Here is an 18,338-nt window from a genome sequence, read left to right as displayed (position 1 = left end):
TTAGGCCTGTTTTTTTTGTCACATATACTGTAAGCATGGAATCATATTCAAGATGTTTATTCAGAGCTGTGATATTTTCACTTAGGTTCGTAATGTCTTTGATGGTAAACCGCAGCCGATTTCCCCCTCGATTCAATGACAAGTCCTGTGTGCATATGTTATCTGTTATCATTCCTTTTTTCATTCTTGGCCATAAGGAAGCTTCCAGCATTTTATGGTTGCTGTCTTCTTGTTCAATAATTCTGAACCTTATTATTTTTTGCAACATTGACGCTGATACCCACATGTAGTCAATAGTTGATTTTACCATTCCATTAGACCATGTGGGACCACCGGGAATGTCACCCTTTGTCTGGCCATTTAGCATTAATAGATTATTTTCAAATGCCATTTGAACCCATTTTGCGGCATTTGAACCACCACACTCCAAGTCGTCCAGACGTGGAATTCCATTTACATTCAGACATCTTATGTTCAGATCACCACAGATGAGTATGTCCAGGTTTATGTTAGCGGCAGTTTGGATACGCAATAAATCAGTTATTGCTGATAGTAAATTCTCTGCCGTAATCCCTGTATGGTTCCAGTAAACATTGATCAGTAATATTTTACCTATCTTTTTACTTTCCTTCTCTCTGTTTTCAAGTAATACCCATTGCAAAAATTTATTAGGGTTACCACTCTTTATTATCCTGTGACCATTTCCTTTTTTGACCAGTATCAGTAAACCCGCCGATGGTCGACCAAGCGGACCTTTTATAGCTCTGTTCATGTGTACGTCGAATCTGTTGGTAGTTGGTAGGTCATTTAGCCATATTTCTTGTAAACATATTAGAGTGGTATTGTTTAGATGTTGATTTTTGGTTGTCATAAGGTGTTTGAAGCCCCTTGTGTTCCATGAGATTATGATGTCTTGACTTGTGACCTTTTCTGCATCATGCTACTGCTGTGTCTTCTTGTTTGCCAACGAGGTTGCTATCCAAAACCAGTCCTCGCTGTTGTTTGTTAAACTTCCAGCCATCTGTTTGGGTACTGGTTCATATTCTCACTGTAATTATTTCTTATTGTTATTTTAAAATCTTCTTTACTTTTATTGTTTTCCTTTGCGTTTTTAGTTGGCACGTTAACTTCACCCACTTTATTAGCATAGGATGGGATAAACTCATCATCATCATTTTCCCTCTCTGGGAACTCATCATTGAGGTCTCTCATATCATAGCCTCTTTTCTTAAGGTCCTTTGCATCTTTAAGCAGAGATATTTTTATTGTTTTATTCTTTAGATGCAGAATCACGTGGTCAACCCGATCCTCGTTAGCATATTCCACAATGACAATGTCATTGGAACTTATTCCTCTATAACCAGGGACACATTGTAATAGTTTCATGACATTTTTCCGATTCAGGTTATACTCACCGTTCTCAGGTAAATTATTCTCAATCACAATCTTTAATTCATCTGGGCAATTTATCTTCTTTTTTTTTCGGGCTCTCTTTCCCTACTCTTATTGTTACTGTTACTTTTGCCTGTCATTGTTGGATTCCACTTTGTTTTGTGTTCTATTTTAGTTTCTTTTTCCCCCTGTTCCATCCGTTGATGTTCACTTTGTCTCTCAAGTTTCTTTCTTTTTTGATCTAATGTCAGAATTTCTTGGTCCCTTTCGTTTATGTCTTCATCATCTGTATCTGTGGAGCCAGTACTCCTGATCTCCACTACGTCCATTTTGTGCTGTTCCTGTGCTCAGTTTTTCTTCAATTTGACCCATTGAACTTGCTACTGGTATTTGTTCCGCTTCATTAATATAAAATTAAATGTCGTCAATCAGCTCTTGCGATTGTTGTTCGCCCTCAGAACATGAGTCCTCGATGCTCTCTACTATCTGCGTCGGTCTCATTTTCACTGATTGAACTATCATGCAGCCTTTGTTTTCCTCCATCGTGGCCTTGGGCTTCAGATTTATTTTTCTAAAAAATGCTCTTGCACCCGTATTTTGGTTCCGTTGACTTCCTTTAACATTTTTTGATTTCTGAGCGTCCTTAGGAGCCGTTCCCTTCTTTATTCTTTTTCCATTTCCGCAGTTATTTTGTAAATCCTGCAGACTTCGAGATAGTAACAGACCATGCCTCCCCCCAAATACAGGGAATAATTCTTCATTCACAGTGCTTTTTCTTGTTTCTGTCAAACTTCCCTTCTGTATAGGTATTGATTTTTCCACCCCCTCTTTTTCTGTTAAGGTTATAGAGGTGTTTATGTTGGCATCTTTCTCTTGAGTGATCTCTATTACTTTGTTAGGTTCTGAGTCCGTTGTTCCTTGTGTTCGCCCCTCTCTAATCTGTGCCCTTGGTATCTCGTTTCGTGGTTCGCACTGTCGTGGGATGATCATCTCCCCATCTGCTTCCACTTTCTTTTTGCGTGGTTGAAAAGCTGCAATTCCCCTCCAAATCAGAGACCACTCTATTCTCAATCGTATTATTGGTTTTTTTTTCATGCCCATTCCTTAGGTCAATGTCTCTGGTTCCGTAGGTTTTCCTCATCCATTTTAAGGAGTCCACCAGTGTATGCGATAGTTGTTCTTTTTCGCTTTTTTCACCACTTGCTAGGTCAAAAAGTGTTCGTTGCCAGGCCGCGGAAATTTCAGCTTCCTGGTTTAGTTTGGCATCCAAGTTAACTGACATCATCTCTTGAGCTGACAGTTTGGTTAGCATTAGGGCTAATAATGCGTTGTTATCTTTTAAGCTGTCGCTTAGGTTTTCGTACAGCTTCGTATAGGGGCTAAGGAGATTGACAGTGCGATGACGTTATTGTGAACCTGCATGCCAGCTGCAATTGACAGCTGACTTTTATTTCCTCGATTCCCTTCACCGATGTCAGTTTTGTCAGAGACTGTTTTAGACGCCTCATTAGTTAGTTCACTTTTTTCTATGTCTTCATTTATATTCATTTTACTTCCAGTAGACACACCTTTATTTTTTGTGGTGATCATAAGTTTTTTCAGTTTACGTCGCGATTGATCTATTTTTTTCTTTTGACCGGTTCATTACTTCTTGTGGCTTAGTGCCATTGATGTTTCTTCCTTTTGCCACAAAGGTAGATTGTAAGCAATATTTGTCTTGTTGCACAAGTTTGATTGTTCCTACATCTTCAGAATTGTTCAGTTGGTGTGGGACCATCTGGGATTCATAGGTGTTGTAGCATGTTGCGTTTGCAGTAGGGAATGTACAAAAGCACCTCCGTCCAACTCCGTCAAGTCCTTATAGTATGCCATTTGAACTGAAGTGTCTTGCTCTTTGTTCTTCTTGAAGTTTCCTTTCATTGTTTTTATGAATTGTTCTCTCCATTCTTGCACACAAATTTCATCTGGGATAGATAATTCATGTTTACTTGTACTTTGTTGGCTTATTCTTTTCCCAATTAGGGGGGAGGCAGCTTTTTTTCTCACTTCATCTAATAGCCGTTTCACTTGGGTATGTAGACTTCTTGATTTGGAAACACGTTTTTCTTTGTTCGGAGTTTTAGGTTCCTCCTCACTTCCCACCTCATTTTCCTTTCCATTGGAATTTAGAGACACATTTTTTTTACGGTTTGGTAGAGCATTTTCGTCGGTTTGCCTGTGGTCAGAAGACCTTTCCGTACTTTGTCCCTCATATTGTGTTTGTTTTCAAGGTCACCGCTACTGGCCCTTGAGCGTGACTCTTTTCTGCGTTCTAGCACCACATACCCAACCTCTTCTATTCCTTTGACCAGCCTAGGGATTTTATCAGCGGCCCTCAAGGTCTCCTCAAAGTTTAGAGGAACCTCAGCACTATTTTTAATTAGTAGTTCCTCTGTCATTGATTGTCCATTGGGTATCGTATCATTGTAGCGCTTGGCAGCAAGCATTACATCTGATGCAACAGAGTATATAGATTCATCCAGATTTGTAACAGAGTCAAGACTTAGGTTGTTTTGGATTGGTTGCACTAAGTCCAACTCGGCTGAAATCTCTACTAAGTTTGAAACATATGGCGTGTTTAATGAATCATTACCCTCGGTGGCTTTGTTGTCCAATAGCCTGTCGCCACCATTGGTTACCAACTGTGTGTTAGAAAGGACATCATCGATCTGATTTCCTGTTTTTAAGAGCTCCACGTCCGTAACCACCAGGGTTTTTTCCCCTCTTTTGTTGATGTTAAATGGCTTCACCCGAGTCTCACGCCATAGTTTCTGTTGCGCTAAGGCCTTTTTTTTGTAAAATATTACCAGTACTTTGCTGCAGGCTGCTATTTCCCGCCTGAGAGCAGGTAGGCAGCTCTTGTGGACTGCATTCCGTTGTTAGGTGCGTTTGCATTTGTTTTGCAGTGTTTTTTAAAGATGGTTGTATAAAACTGTTCCCCATGTTGGATCGTGGTTCGTCTATTACAACATTACATGTATGTTCTTGTTGTTTAAATTTCCCCAACGTGCCGCCCTTATCACCATTCTCTGTAGCTAGTGTGTAACATAACGTGGAAGAGTCCCGGTCCCCCTCCTTACCTGATCTTCCAGAGTCCAATTGCAAAAGCATATCTGAAGATGAAATAGTAGGAGGGTGGGTAGGTAGTCTTGACTTCGCTCGGGTGTTGTGTCTCGGGATAGCCACATCAGCAGAACGATTCTCAGCCATTCCACCAACTCTCCCCCACATCCTGGACCTTAACACCTCGTTTTAAACGTTCCTGTTCAGATGTTTTTTTTTTCGTGTTTCACAAATCCTTCGCTACCGCTGCAGCAACGCAGAAAACAGCCAAACAGCACCAATAATGACAGCCCTTGACACCACAGGGCTTAACGCTGCAAGGGCCGCCGGGGGGGTTCTTTTGAACCAGCAACTTCCTGAAGGGGGCGGAGCCGAGGGCCGTAGGCAGGCTTCTGCAGACTTGTCAATCAGTGACTCTGCCTCACGGCGCTCCGTATGCTCAGTCCAAAAACAGCTGATTCTCCTTGCAGCTGTCAGCAAGTGCTCGTGTTCACCTCTCCTCCCCTCTCACGCAGCACGCAATCACTATTAATAAAGTATTATTAAAGTAAGTTAAAACAGTCAGGAAAACACAACTCCCTATTTAAATTTCCTGTTCCTGTGATCAGTATCTCATGGTCTCCTGTTCCGGTGATTATTACCTCATGGCCTCCTGTTCCTGTGATCAGTATCTCATGGTCTCCTGTTCCTAAGGGCTAAGCAGTCAGACTTATCTCAAGAGGGAGATGCGCAATATTCAGGGTTTACACAATAGGACTAAAATACTGTGGAACAAGGAAACACTGACCAAAGCTTTGTATCAAAAAGAATATATATATTTTACACACTCTGATGTTCACACACAAATCACTATTATTAAAGTAAGTTAAAACAGTCAGGAAAAGTATACACAACTCCCTATTTTAATTGTAGACAAGTTTGAGCAAGAGTGAAAACTGAGCAAAACGGCACAGTGTTAACTAAGCAGAAATGGCACTCTAACAATTTCTTCAGACGGAGGGAAAGAACAAGTTATACAGGTTTAGACCCCTAAAATACACCAGCAGCACTTCCCAAGTGGATTGTGAACAAGTTAAGGAAGACAGCACTTTAGCATCAACAGTACTTTGGTGAAAACCGAGCAAAATGGCACTTCAGCAATATCTAAAAGGGAAGGAAAAGTGGTTATAAGAGTTTTAGGTGCATCAACACATTTCTAGAAGAGAAACAATCTAGAGAAGGCAGTTGTAACAGATTCAGCCAGAGTCAAGAGGCTTGTGCCAGAGTCAGTGGTACAAGGCAAAGTGCCTAGGTTCAAAATGTTCTAGTAGCTGCAGTCAAGTCTTTGTTAAACAATTGAAAAGGCGGGTGCAGGACGTAGAAAGATAATGTTAGACAAAAAGGTGGCCAGCCCGGAAGGTAAGTAAAGCATTTAAAACACCTTTAGCAATACCCAATGAAAAGGGAGGCCTGGTGGAACAATGTACCTTGAAAGTGGAAGAGGCTCCTGCGGAGGCTGTTGTTCCTGGCAGTTCCTGCAGTTCGGGAGATCCAGCAGAGGAAGAGAGGCTCTCGTCGTGGAGGAAGGTTTGAGTTACTGCACTGCCCAGGGATGAAACCAGCCACGGTGCTGCCAAAACGGAATAAAAGGTACGCTCCTTTAAATCGCGGTCATGGTGGACGGGTGCTTGGCTATTCGGTCTCCTTGTGCTTGGCATTGGCGATTCGACCAAGGCAGGTCCTGGAAAGCGATTAGCAAACTGGTTGGCCCCACCAGCTCAAGGGAAGAAGACTCTTGCAGGTGAAGATCTTCTCAAGTCGTTGGAGAAAAGTTGTGAGGATCTGCAGCAGGGCTTCACTTGTGGTTCAGTCGTAGCAGATGTCTTTGGCTTCTCTCCTCTTCGGCTTCTTAGTTCCAGTGGTGACGTCTTGTCTTCCAGTCCTCAGGACCCTGCTTCTATGCAGCAAGACCCCCATTCATACAACCGAGCTGTTACTCACACAGTGGGGTGGCTATCCTGGCGGGATAACCCCCAGCATATCAGGGCAGAGTGCGACTTGGGTTGCCTAGGTAACCCTGTCCAGGGTGCCTATTCCCCCTCCCACACATCCTGTCTACCCCAGACTCAGTGGCGCTGAAAGGAGGGCTTCTGTGCAGAAGCCTGCCAAAAGGACGAACAAAAGATCCCCGACCTGGGTTAGGACTTCAGAGAAAGACACGAGAAAGAAATATTATTAAAGTTCTCGCAATAAAAACCTACCAAAGTAAAGTAATATTAAAATAAACGGGCGGTATGTTAGAGACTGTCAGTAAAAATGGTAGCCTCGAACAATGGGAATATCCCTTAGGGAAATATTTGCGGTCGAATAATTACAGTAGTAACCACTGCCACCAGCCAGAAACTTTGGAGAGAGGGACTGTACGGTACCCCCGCGAAAATGAACACTAGGTAAAAACTATTAAGCCTTTCCAGTACTTCCATAGTAAGATGGGTTGTACTGGTTTAGTTCATAAAGATTGACTAGTAAAGTCAATGGGGACTTTACATGCCCTGGGAGAAAGTAGTCAGTCCCAGGGTATGGAGTCTATGTTTGGGGGTCTCTACGACACACCTGTGGTACTGCACAGAGGGTGCTGTGTAACACATGTTAAAAAGATGATTCCTATGAGGGTGAGAAAAACCCCACAGACCATAAGCACACAAGATAGCCTAAAACACACACTAGCAATCTGTCTAAGAGCGGGTGGGAAAAAAGGGTCTCACTCTTAACAGGAGAAAAAAATAAACCCTTCAAATCCAGCAAAGCTGCTGGGGAACTCTATAGGTAAGGGAAATTAGCCTTAGAAGAGAATTCTCCCTAACAATAACACACTATATAACTCCAATAAACATCTATAAAACACGGGGCCTCATTACGAGTATGGAGGAAGCCACATGCCCTTACTAAGGGCATGGCTGCCTCCATACCGGGTTCCAGGTCCGGGTTCCTTCAATGAGGAATTACCCGGTCATTCCAACCTTGGAGGACCCGGTAATTCCTCATTGAAAAAACCCATCCCCATTTGAGCCCCCATAGGGCTCAATGGGAATGGGGAGGGAGCTAATAAGGAGCCTGTTAATAACGGGACCGTTATTAGCTCCCTGGTCCCCTTGCGAGACCCGCAAAGGACGTCTGGTGTGACCAGGCATCCTTACCGGGTCCTGCAAGGGGACCTTATAATAGGGCATCCCGTAATGAACGGCGTTCATTACGGGAGCGCCAGGGTCGTAATGAGACCCACTAACCCCTTAACCCAAATAACTAACTCCCCAATAAGCCCCTTTATTCATAGCCACCCCCCTTCCCCACTCAGCAGGTACCTCCTTGTCAAGCTCCTTCATGAGTCCAATACAAAGGGCCTCATTACGACTTTGGAGGTAGCCATGCCCTTAATAAGGGCATGGCTGCCTCCAAAATCGGGTCCGGGTTCCCTGAATGGGGAAATACCGGGCCATTCCGAGTATGGAGGGCCCGGTATTTCCTCCTTCAGGGAACCCGGGCCCGGTCCTTCCCCATTCCCATTCAAGCCCTCATAGGGCTCAATGGGAATGGTGAGGGAGCTAACAACGGGCCCATTACGAGAGGGCCCGTTGTTAGCTCCCTGGTCCCCTCGCGGGACCCGCTATGGATGCCTGGAAAAACCAGACGTCCAGAGCGGGTCCCGCGAGGGGACCTCGTAATAGTGCAGAGTGGGTTTAACGGCGCCGGCACCATTATCAGCGCCGTTAAACCCATTCTGCACTTCTCGTATTGAGGCCCAAAGTCACTAAAACGAGCATGTTTCCCTCGCCCTGTCCTCGGGGGGTACCTCCTACTCGCCTTGGGGTTGGGAGTCACGCTGTCAGCTGGCATCCTCACAGGGGACCATGGGAGGGGCTCTGCATCCCACCCTCATCGGGTATGTCCACACAGTCCTGATCCACTGACGCCTCAGCCCTGGACTCCCCCAGCTTCTTGAAGAAGCTAACGTTCCGGGTGACCGAGGCTCGGCCGTCTGACGCAGTCACCATGATATCTTGTATCAAAGACCCTGCAGCATTAATTGCTTGAAATTAACAATTGCAAAAAGGGACTATCACTGAACAGTACCCACAATTTGGGCAATGACATTGTCTATTTACTGAACCAGTATCATGCATATGTCCTTTTTGCACTCTACTTTATGATTTAGTCACTTTAGAGTAAAGAAATGAATATAAACCCAATGTTCTTTGTGTTTTTTTGTTTTTGTTCTGTGAATATAATTGTGTTAAAACACTTATGTACACTGTAATCTCTCTCCAAAAAAACGTTGTCTTCTCAATGTACCATGTGGATGTACTTGTATTTTGTTCTACCCTTGGTTGAGAGTATAACCTTGTTGACTTCCGATTATGTGTTCCGGTTTTCTTTAAATATATGATTTTGATGTCTTTGGAAGTAGAAAGTGATTGTCTTGCATTCTTCCTAAATTATATTAGTTACCTTTTATTTATTTCTCAAACACTGCAAGCATCACCGTAATATTTGTCCTTTGTAACACAGAGCTACTTCACTATTTGGGTGGGTACATAAGAACAGCGGTTGATCTTACCTTAGGATTTCCGCAATCCGGAAACCTTTCAAAAACAATAATTTATTATTTTTAAAGAAGAAAAAATAAGAAAGTAAATAGTAGCAAGGGTACATTCTTCTGTTTAGCAGTCACCATGGACACCTTAACTGCTATCACGTCCAGTGGCTCAGGCTCATAAATCAGTGACACCCCCCTTCCCCACTCAGCAGGTACCTCCTTGTCAAGCTCCTTCATGAGTCCAATACAAAGGGCCTCATTACGACTTTGGAGGTAGCCATGCCCTTAATAAGGGCATGGCTGCCTCCAAAATCGGGTCCGGGTTCCCTGAATGGGGAAATACCGGGCCATTCCGAGTATGGAGGGCCCGGTATTTCCTCCTTCAGGGAACCCGGGCCCGGTCCTTCCCCATTCCCATTCAAGCCCTCATAGGGCTCAATGGGAATGGTGAGGGAGCTAACAACGGGCCCATTACGAGAGGGCCCGTTGTTAGCTCCCTGGTCCCCTCGCGGGACCCGCTATGGATGCCTGGAAAAACCAGACGTCCAGAGCGGGTCCCGCGAGGGGACCTCGTAATAGTGCAGAGTGGGTTTAACGGCGCCGGCACCATTATCAGCGCCGTTAAACCCATTCTGCACTTCTCGTATTGAGGCCCAAAGTCACTAAAACGAGCATGTTTCCCTCGCCCTGTCCTCGGGGGGTACCTCCTACTCGCCTTGGGGTTGGGAGTCACGCTGCCGGCTGGCATCCTCACAGGGGACCATGGGAGGGGCTCTGCATCCCACCCTCATCGGGTATGTCCACACAGTCCTGATCCACTGACGCCTCAGCCCTGGACTCCCCCAGCTTCTTGAAGAAGCTAACGTTCCGGGTGACCGAGGCTCGGCCGTCTGACGCAGTCACCATGATATCTTGTATCAAAGACCCTGCAGCATTAATTGCTTGAAATTAACAATTGCAAAAAGGGACTATCACTGAACAGTACCCACAATTTGGGCAATGACATTGTCTATTTACTGAACCAGTATCATGCATATGTCCTTTTTGCACTCTACTTTATGATTTAGTCACTTTAGTGTAAAGAAATGAATATAAACCCAATGTTCTTTGTGTTTTTTTGTTTTTGTTCTGTGAATATAATTGTGTTAAAACACTTATGTACACTGTAATCTCTCTCCAAAAAAACGTTGTCTTCTCAATGTACCATGTGGATGTACTTGTATTTTGTTCTACCCTTGGTTGAGAGTATAACCTTGTTGACTTCCGATTATGTGTTCCGGTTTTCTTTAAATATATGATTTTGATGTCTTTGGAAGTAGAAAGTGATTGTCTTGCATTCTTCCTAAATTATATTAGTTACCTTTTATTTATTTCTCAAACACTGCAAGCATCACCGTAATATTTGTCCTTTGTAACACAGAGCTACTTCACTATTTGGGTGGGTACATAAGAACAGCGGTTGATCTTACCTTAGGATTTCCGCAATCCGGAAACCTTTCAAAAACAATAATTTATTATTTTTAAAGAAGAAAAAATAAGAAAGTAAATAGTAGCAAGGGTACATTCTTCTGTTTAGCAGTCACCATGGACACCTTAACTGCTATCACGTCCAGTGGCTCAGGCTCATAAATCAGTGACAGTTTCCTGTGAGGGTGCCGGTTCCTTATCAGCACCTCGTCCCCAGGCACAAGTGGTTTTTGGCGGAGACCTCTCCTGTCATTCTCTTGCTCAGTTCGTAGTTGCCGCTCCAGCTCCACTTGTTGAGTGTCAATGACCGCCGGCTCTTTCTCCCCGACTTCCGGCAGCAGCTCTCTTGAGCACCGCTTGAAGAGAGCTTCGGCCGGGGCCACTCCCGTCTAGGTGTGCGGTGTTGTTCGATACACCCACAGGAACTGGTAGAGGGCCCTCTCCAAACTCTGTCCTTGACCTTGCGCAATCCGAAAGACCTCATTTAACGTGCAAATCATCCTTTCAGCCTCTCCATTGGCCCTCGGCCACAGGGGTGTGACCTTCCTATGGTGTACGCCATAGCCTTCCATTAGGGCAGCAAACCGTTCACCTTGAAATGGAGCCCCATTGTCCGAACATAGTACTGTGGGGAGACCATGGGCAGAGAATACCTTTTCCACCGCCACCACCGGGTATCTGGAGTACTCATCCACCACCACCAGGAAGTGCGTCCCCTGCGACCTGGACCCAAAGTCGGCATGGACCATCTCTCAGGGTCGCGTGCCGCGTGGCATGGCTTCGAAGGCAGGCTTCCTCTGGGCAGGCGACGCTGCCTGACACGATATAGTCATCCACCCATTTTTCTAGCTCGGGGAACCAGACCTTGAGGCGTAGTCAGGCTTTGGTCTTTGCGGCTCCTTGTTGGCCTTGATGTGCCAGGCCTATCACCTCTTGTACCTTCGCCTGCGGGACCACGATTTGATCACCTCTCAGCAGCAGGCCCTTCTCCGAGAATGTCAGCTCCTCCCGCACTCTCCACAGCTGCTTGAGCACCATCATTCCTTCCTGGGTGCGCCCAGCCAGCGACTCCAGGACACTCTTCCATGACCATTGTTGCAGGGCCGCTTTGAGTTTGCAGAAGCACTCGTCGTTGGCAGCCGCGACTTCCAGTTTTTCCAGCGGTAGGGCATTCGGGGGGGCCGCTTCGACCACCAGTTGTATATGGTCATGGGCCTCTTCTTTGCAGCTATCCGCTTCTCCGTCCTGGTGACCCCCGGATGGCGAGATAGATAATCGGCTGCATTGTTGGCACCTGGCCGACATATCAATGAGACACCTTATTCCAACAGGGCCAGCATCCATCTCTCGATCTTTGCTGCCGGTTTTGAGGATGAGCCCGCCAGGATCGGCAGCAGGGGCTTGTGGTCTGTCACCACGGTCACTGGCTTTCCCAGGATGTATAGCCGGAAGTGCCTGCACCCCCAGAGGACAGCCAGCTCTATCTGGTAGTATCGCTGCTCCATGTCAGACAGGGCGTTGCTGGCATAGGCCACGGGACAGACACAGGAGTCTTGCCCCACCTGTGTTAGAACTGCTCCGAGGCCAAGCGGGCTGGCGTCCATGACAATCTCGGACTGCAGGGCCGGGTCGAAAAAGGGCATTGTGTCTTCCTCAATGAGGGCGCTTTTAATGTGCTTGAACACCGCCTGTTCCAATGGTCCCCACTGCAACGCCGTATCTTTCTTAGTGAGTGCCCGTAGTGGCTCCGACCTGGATGCCAGGTTTTTGATAAACCGGACGCAGTAGGTGACCATCCCCAGGAAGCTTCTCACTTCGGATACATTTTCAGGTGGTATCGCATCCTTGATATCCTTTACCTTCCTGGGGTCTGGAGACACTCCTCCCTCTTTGAACATGAATCCAAAGAACTGTATGTTCGTCCTCAGAAACGCACATTTTTCACGGTGGAGTGTTAGGCCCAGTGACTGAAGTCTCTCGAAAGCCTTCGCCAGTCTCTGTAGATGGTCCACTTCTGACTTGGCGAACACCAGGATGTCGTCACTGATGTTGAGAACACCCTCTAGGTCTGCCAGCGCCCCCCTGATAATGTTTTGAAATACCTCAGATGCGGAGGAGACCCCGAAGCTGAGTCGCTTGTACCGGTATAGACCCCGTTTGGTCATGAAAGTCGTGATGTATCTCGACTCTGGGTGCAGGAGGACTTGGTGGTATCCCGCCCTCAGATCGAGCTTTGAAAAGAAGCGAGCTCCCTGCAGCTCTGCGATAATGTCATCAATCGTGGGTGTGAGATGACGTTCCCTCCTGATGACTTTGTTGGCAAGCCTCATGTCCCGACAGATTCTTTCCGAATCAGGTTGCTTAGGTTTTCTGGCAACTACAATTGGGGACACCCAGGGCGTCGGACCTTCCACCTCCTCTATGATGTCAAGGTTCACCAGATTGTCTAGTTCTTTGTCCAACAATTCCCTCAGATGGAAAGGCACCCTGTGGTGTTTGAGGGCAATTGGCTGCACCAAGTCATCGATGTGAAGTCGCACTGGATACCCAACCATGCGGCCAATCCCCTGGAAGAGGCCTGTGTACTTTTCCAGGAGCGTTTGTATATCCTCCACATACACAGAGTATGCAAAGCTCACCAGTCCCCGGGCTTCAGCCGCCGCACAGCTCAGCAGGGTGTTGGTACTGACTGGGGTGACGTAAAACCGTGGTTTAATCTTGGAACTTCCATGCCCTACCCGAGCCACAAATGCACCATCCAGGGGAATAGGATTTGATCCCCCAAATGTGAAAATGCGAGCCTTCGGGGTTGACAGTCTGGGGGGGCAGGGCATGGCATCATAATGTTGACGGGCCATAACATTGACGTAGGCGCCCGCGTCCACCGGCCCCGACACTGGAGAGTCATTTACTGCCACGATGCATCTTGGCTGTCTTCAGCCCTTGGGCTGGAGAGCATCAATGCTTGATACAAAGAAGATATTCTCCTCTTCCTCCTCCTCTTGATCTACTTGGGCAATGTTTGGAGGGCGAGATTGTTTGAAAAACCCAGACTGGACTGGGCCTCTCGGCACCATCACTGGCAGGGACGCTCTGCACACCCTTGCAAAATGGTCCATCATGCCACACCGTCCATATCAGCAGGTCAGACAGCACAGCGAGTAGAGCACCTGATTTGACATCCGTGCAGAGCCTGCTGACGCAGGTTCAAATCCTGGCAAGGCCAAACTCTGCCTTTCATCCTTCCGAGGTCGATAAATGAGCAGCACACACCATGGAACATAAGCAGCACCCAGATACCTGAGGGTTCGTAGCGCTATATAAATGCACAAACAAACAAACACACATGGCCTGCCTGTGGCTGGGCATTCACCGGGGTGAGGCAGGTCGTATCCGCACTTCTGACATGCTTCGCCTGGCTTCCCGCCCCTCTCACGGAAGTTGCCAGGCAGCCTCCGGGCACCCCTGCCACCACGACCCACAGCACACACCTCTTCCGACTTGGCTGCAAAAAACCCTGCCTCCATCCTAGAAGCACGTACCTCAGAAATCTCCTGGCAGCGGCCCAGCTCCAGGATGCGAGGAAGGGTGATTCCTTGTTCCTTCAGTACTTGTCTCCTCAACTTGCCTGAGGAGCACCCTTGGATGAGCTGATTTCTAATCATGTCATCAGCGTTGTCCCATGCACAGGCCACAGAGAGTCTCCTGAGACGACCATGGAAGGTGTTGAGGGTCTCATCCTCTTTCTGTTTGGTGGAGAGCATCACAAACCTCTTGTAGTCCGCATTAGCCAGAGGAAGGAAATAGTTGTGCAGGGCTGTCTTTGCTGCTACATAAGTGTTGTCTGTGGTCGTGGGAGAGTCAAAGATCTCGTGAGCAGCTGGGCCGGCGGCATACAGTAACGTGGCCAGCTTGCTGTCATCGCTGGTTTCCATTGTTGCCCGAGAATACATGTCAAGGCGATCAACCCATCGCCTCAACCGAGGCCCCAGGCTCGATGGGGGGCCAGACACGTCAAACTCGGGTATGGGTGGTAGCGCCGCCAGGGCCTTCATATGGGCCATTGCTGGAAGTTGGGGTGGTGGTGGCGCTGGTCCTTGTGGGGCAGCCTGCGCCCCGTCCTGATTCGATAGGTTACTCATGGGTCAGAGCGCACAGGCACCCCTTTGCCTTGTACAGGGCCGCAACTCACCCCGTGCAGATGTCCTTCACCCAGCAAGCTTGATCTTCCACCTTCCACACCAGGATCTCAGGCCTCCAGGCCACCTTGATCTTCAAAACCCCCCACCAGTCTTCCACCAGTGCACACAGGCACTTACCAGCTTCCAGTCGTAGTATTGGTCCATTGGCCAGTTGTTAGATTGTCCAGCAAATGAGGAGTGTCCAGGAATTGAGCCAGTGCGGCCTAGGGTAGGAGTTTCAGAATAGCAGGCCTCCCCCCCAGGGCCTCCACTTCACTCAGTAAAATACACCCAAAAATTGCAAAATATTGCAAAATGTAGGCATTTCCATGTGGGGATAGCAGTCTGCTATCCATTATTCCCAAAATTGTGCCTGGATGGCACTCACAGGCCCCACCGGAGCTCTGTGAAGTTTTCCAGTTGAGGGGCCAAAATGGCTGCCGTTGCGTGGGCTGCCCTTCCCCCCACGAGTAGAAATAGAGATCCGTCCCTCGTTCGGTGAAAAAAAAAAATTATATCATCACCGCTAGGTCCGGGCATATTACTGGCCTTGTCACCACTGTTGTGTGTTGGTGGAGGAATCCCTGGCCCCCACCGTAGTGCTCCATGAGCCCCGGGCCTCCCTCCACTCCAGGAACTCACACAGAGGTGAAGTAACAGGCTTGGGCTCCCCGGTCGCGAATACCGCAGCCAGGAACACCCCCTTTATTAATAGGGCACGCGGCGGCGTGCAACGTCACGCCTCCCTGTGCATTCCCTTAAAGGGACAGCACCACAATCACTGGACAGAAATCCACCCAAGCTCATCTTCAGCCGTCTCTGGCGTGTTATCCAACAGTGCTGTGACTTCTGGGAGTTGTAGTTCCACTCCTCACATTATATATGGGCCTTTAAGTCTCAGCATTCCCATGCATGCAGCACTTGTAATTGTATTTTTGGAATATAAATCTGAATGCTTATATCAGAAACACTGCACATAATGAATAAGAATGGCATGTTGTGCAATACCTTAGCAGGGTGATTCACAATCATAGTGAATAGTGAGCAGCTGATGGGGGTGGTGGAGGCAGAAAATAAACGTTTTGACAGTGCACCATATACATCATTTACACTTATTTACACTCCCGTGCAATGGGGGGAGAGGCTGGGGAGTGGGAGAAAGGGATGATGCCACTATAGCAGATTTGCAAAGTCTCCCGCAACTCCCAGGAGTCTCCAGCAACAAAATGCCACCTCCCACACCTCTGAGACAGACTTTAATCATGACAATAAATGAACTTCATGGCGTCCACACCCTTAGGCATTCTGCGAGGCAACACTCAGGAGATGGGAGTGTTGTGCTGAGCACTGCATAGGGCATGATTGCCAGTACAGGCCAGGAACACTATTGCAACTTGTACGCACCTAGGTGTGTACAAAAGTATGTTTAACTGGCCCAGTGGACATCCATAGCCTGACACCCGGCCTTACATCTTTTACAATGTTACCGGTCTCCCACAAGCAGCGACTCTCTTCTCATATGGTAGAAGCATGAGGAGCAGGATGTCTACCCCAGCAGAGAGGCAGATTTTTCAAACATTAGTAAAAGAATTTTCTGGGATCATTGTTCCGTTCAGTTATAGTAGATAGTCACTGTCTGAATCACCCACCTTATTCATCAGTCTCAAGAAACATCAAGACCTCAAGTGTACCAGCAATTCTTTTCACCTTTGCCCATGAAAGGTAGTCAGAAAATGTACATTTATTTACTCCCCATCATCGCTGTCACCAGTATGTACGCCAGTGATCTCTTGGTCCCTCAGGAAGCTGTGAATCATTTGCAGACAGGATTGCCAGATGTCCCACCACATCATGTCAATTCCAAACTCTGATGGGTCCGATGGGCCAACAGCGGAGTCAGGGTGCCAAACCTTCCTAGCATGTCACTGGCGGTTCCTCGAGTCTGCTCTTTCATTAAGGATACTTGGCTCCTTCTGCAGTTTGGTGTGAACTTCAGTTGATTGACCTGGATTGGATGCAGACCCCTTCTCTTACCCAAGATCTGTTTTGAACTCAAATAGCAGATAGCCAATGGAAGATCTGCTCTCTTGCATGCAGAACAGGCGTGGGCCAATCGTGGCCCACAGTAGTTCCAGTCATTTATGCATACTAGATATACTGGCACCAGAAGCGTGGATTGGGACCAGACAGTCCCAACCCTCTTCCTGGGCACTAGCACATGTGACATGCAGGAGCCTGCGAAAGATGCCCAAATAAGGAATACCCGGATCTCTCGACCTGGGTGAAGGCAAAGGAACAACATGGCAAAGGACAGAGCAAAATAATTTCTGGCATGGCGCACACGGGCGAGTACCGCATTGAGTACCGCTTACCCGCTGTACACTCTGCTTCTGCTCGATGAAACAACATCTACAGGTTAATAATTCTAAAAACCGCTTGAAATGGTCCCAAGGAAATCTATGGATGTTTTCTCAAGCAATAAATAGATCTACCAACTCCCATAATTTGATTAATTATATTGACCTCCTGGATCCTTTTAAAAACACGATTGTCCCGAATCCAAACAATAAAACCCATAAGCATGCTTTCGATCCCGAAATTAAATTGCGCAAATCACATTATCGTCAAGAGAGGAGACTAATAATAGCCACGAATACCACTAATCCATCTCAGGCATTAAGAGCTGCTAAATGTAAATATCTAAATTGGATACGTGGTCATCGTGCTTTGGTCTTCCAACATGATAGTGAACATATGCTCAACTCCATTCGCTCTAAAAATTCAGCCGAAGTGTGGAGATTACTTAACTATCGCACAATCTCGTTTCAAGCACATGTTCAAACCGGTGCGGTATCGGAAGAAGCATGGGTGATTCATTACTCAAATCTGTATAAGGACTCAAACTTTAGAGCTGAAGAGTATAGGATACAAACAACCACTGCTTGGAATATTCAATGCTCGCCGATATTGTTAGAAGAGCTGGTAATAAATCTAAGCTCCTCTAGAGCTGCTGGCCCTGATGGCCTGCATAATGTAACCTTTAAAGAGAACCCGAAGTTCTGGGCGAAGATCCTTCAAACTATCTTCCAACAAGTTATGGTACATCGTAAACTACTGACATTTTGGACAACATCAATAGCAGTGCCTATATATAAGAAAGGCGACCGTACCAACCCGCAAAATTATCACCCAATTACTTTATTAGATGCTCTGGGTAAGCTTTTTGCAAAATTGGTGTTAGGTGAATGTAATGCATGGACGAAATCCTGCGGTATGAGAGACCAGTAATAAACAGGATTCGTGGCAGGTCTAGGCACCTGTGTTAATCTCCTATCACTCAATGCAATAAAAGATCAATGCCAGATGCATAAGCAATCTGTATACTTTGTGTTTGTAGATCTGCACGCAGCATTTGACACTGTCTCCCGCGTCCTCCTCATGACGAAATTAAAAAGAGACGGTTGTCCACCAGTCCTTCAGGATATCATTCATGCATTCCATGCCGACACATCTATCCGAATAAGACCAACTTTGGAAGGCCTACTAACAGCTCCTATCAAGACAGCTCGTGGCTTAAACAAAGGTTGCTTATTAGCTGCGGCTATCTTTAATTATTTTATACA

This window comes from Ambystoma mexicanum, chromosome 9 (genome assembly GCF_040938575.1).
Source record: "Ambystoma mexicanum isolate Mex_15411 chromosome 9, UKY_AmexF1_1, whole genome shotgun sequence".
Taxonomy (NCBI): domain Eukaryota; kingdom Metazoa; phylum Chordata; class Amphibia; order Caudata; family Ambystomatidae; genus Ambystoma; species Ambystoma mexicanum.
The sequence above is the reverse complement of the archived record's forward strand: the minus strand, read 5'-3'. Positions refer to the sequence as shown.